Raw genomic sequence first — 3,211 nt, 5'->3', positions numbered from 1 at the left:
ATAGAATTCTGTATACAATTTTCCAACCGATATAAATTCAAAATAGAATGTGTAAGTGTTCGAGAAGTTTCCACTGAAGCGTAGTTGATGGTGTTGTACCTATAGGGATGTATATTTGATTTTCTTTCATACGTGAATGTTACGCCTAACCGTCTGGTTCCTCAGTGACGAGAAATACCGAGAATATTATAATAAGAAGTTGCAACTGTAAAACAAGATACGAAGAATTGCCGAAGGTTTGACATTACTCTCTTTTCGTTCTCGAGTGAGACGACGAACAGACGGATGGACAAAACCATCACATAAGGGAAATTTCTTTCGCAAAACTCCAAAATTATTACACTCTTAGAAAATACTGTAGCGTAATTGTTCACGCTCAATGAAATATTTTTTAATCGCGAGTTTTTCATAGTAAATTTATACAAATTTATTTGAACGAAAAGTAAGTGAAACCTACTTTTTGGGTAATTATAATAATGTTAAATACACTTTAGTGTTTACGTAAGTCATTTGTGTATAAATAAGGCGCATACGTGTATAAAATGTGGTAAGTAGATCACAAGATAGGATTAATTCTAAAAAGCGATCGATTTCGGGTTACAGATTCTTTCACCGGGCTTTTAGGTTTAATTAATGCACCTGTATGATTTATCGTCTTTTAGAAAAATTAAACCTGTCGCAGAATGTTTTTCTTTGTCTTACAAAACGTACATTGCTCTCTTACGTGTTGATTGCGTACTCTAGTTGGATCTATGTACGTAATATTTTCCTGAAATGTTTTTAATTAAAACGCCTTTATTTCCACCCTTTTGGTGAACCTATCCTGATAAACAATTGCATAACAGTTTCCTTTACGTGGAAATGGTTCCATCAATACTACATGGTTGATTTATCTTTGAATTTAAATTTTTAATATATTTAAATACATCTTGCGCGCTTCTAGGCCAGTAATAATTTTTGAAACACCCGGGAAATTGTTGTCAGGCGGCGGTCGGTTGGTTATGACATTCTCCTAACACCCGGGAACGTTGGAGTTTTTGAACGCACAACTTCCATGAACTCGTAAAGCCCTCAGCGGAGGAAGATGATGAAGGGACAGCACAATATAGTTTAAGATTTTCGGTTTCTTTAACACCTGCGATGGGTTCCCGATTTTCAGTTTCTCGTAAGAACGTGATAATGTACTTTATTCATTGTCCTTCACGGTATACCACCACTAAGTCACGGACCTCAGCCATTTTAAACTTTGGTGGTCTGTAATCACTTTCAAGTGGCAACTTTCAAAATACCCTTTCCATTTGTCGATCGCCCAAACTACAACCAAACATTCTTGTTCTATTGTAGAATAATTTCTCTCTGCGGGCTTGAGTGCTCGATTAATGTAGGCAATGACTTTTTGGATACCATCTTGAGTTTGTGATAGAACGGTTCCAATTCCTGTGCTGCTGGCATCTGTTTGCAATATAAGATTAAAATCTGGACAGAGCGGAAGTGAGAGCTTCTTGTAGTTGCTTCTTGTTGCTCTGCTTTCCAATTAAATTTTACAACATTTTTTCACAAGTTCAGTTAATGGTTGACCAAGCTTTTAAGTTTTTAGTTTCACAATATCCTAACTTTGACTTAGAATTTTTATAAATTTGAAAAAACCGAGGGCCGCTATGAAATTTCGCTAATTCCAATTAAATTACTACTCAAATTTCGAATTGAAATTAACATTCGGATTAAAAGAAATTGGAAAAATTTTTTAATCAGCTAATGTTGCGCTTCCCAATATATTCCCCTCGGTTTTGATGGGACCAAGAAGAGACCCGTTTCGAGACCAAAACCGAAAATAGGAGAGGGGACAGCAGGCCAGCTGTCATCAGTGTTGCCACCTAGAGGGATTTTTTGATAGGGGGTTTGGCATAATTCAGGAGCAATACTCAAAAACCATCATCCTGAGAAATAAAAATCTGGGGTTACTTTTTGTAGATCATTTAACGAGAAACAAAAAAGTACTGAACTATTCTTATCGCTCGACTCGTATTTATCGAGATAATTCCAAAAAATCATAAAAATTCACCTTTCCATTTGTCTAAACAAATGTTCCGGTCAGAATTGTAGGATTATTTTTTTAAAAGGTATTATTTACAGTATGGAGAAGAGATTAAAACAACAATTGGTTTATTAAAAATTTTTTCCTTATCAAAACATCTGATGCCTGGACTAGATACTTCACAATGAAGTTACGTCGATAGATTACTTATTTCTTGCTGTAATGATGTCCCCTTGATATTTAGAACTTATGTATTAGGGTTATCACAATTTGGACACACTAAATTATTAAATAACATTTATCGGATTTTTAATTAAGTAATGCATATTTTCTACTTTTCCATAAAATTTGCAGCTGCTATACTGTTGTAAATTAATCTGTTTAAAAAATTCCCGCCGTACCACTAGGGTGTGTTTCAAACAGACGAATGCTGTTTACGAAAAACATTTTAAACGCGTCTTTAAAATCGTCTGCTGGAATGGGTTTTCTTTGATGTTTAGCGCATTGTTCCACATGATCCAGTCCAATTCGTAATTTGCCCGACAGAGAATACATCAATCCATCTTTCAACCGTCGCAGTTGCAGTCAGCTTCCTTCCCTCCACTTGGCGAACGCAGACCACCCGATTCCGCGATTCTCTATTAGTAGTAAAGTTCATGTTACATGAAAATGACTAATGAATATTGCGATTATGTAACGTTTGATTTATTAAGTCGAGCGTTACCAGACCGTTCCTGTCCAAACGAAACATGAATGCGAACAATACTTTACGAAGTGATCCAGAAAAATTTGGGGCTTACGTTGCTGCTTCTGTTGTATTATCGGTGATTGGATTGCTCGGATTTACTTTAAACTTAATTGCAATTAAACTTATGTGGAAGGAGAAGCATGTAAGTTTATACCATTTACACACGCATTCATTAAATTAAGTTGTAAAACATCCCGAAAGTTCTGAAAAGCTTGAATTTACGTATTCGAGTACTTTACAGTTTTACTGTGGAGCTAATGCAATTTTCCAGCAAGTGCGTACTTTGGCTACCCTTTTATCGCATGCATACTAACATAATCCATGCACTTTCATGCATTATAAATATTTAATCATGCTCTTGACACGTCCTCCGACTAAGTTTTTCAAGTGCAGTGTAGATCGCCAAATTCGATTCAAGTTTAAATTTT

Source organism: Photinus pyralis, unplaced genomic scaffold (assembly GCF_008802855.1).
Source record: "Photinus pyralis isolate 1611_PpyrPB1 unplaced genomic scaffold, Ppyr1.3 Ppyr1.4_LG2, whole genome shotgun sequence".
In the NCBI taxonomy this organism is placed as follows: Eukaryota; Metazoa; Arthropoda; class Insecta; order Coleoptera; family Lampyridae; genus Photinus; species Photinus pyralis.
Note: the sequence above shows the minus strand (reverse complement) of the source record.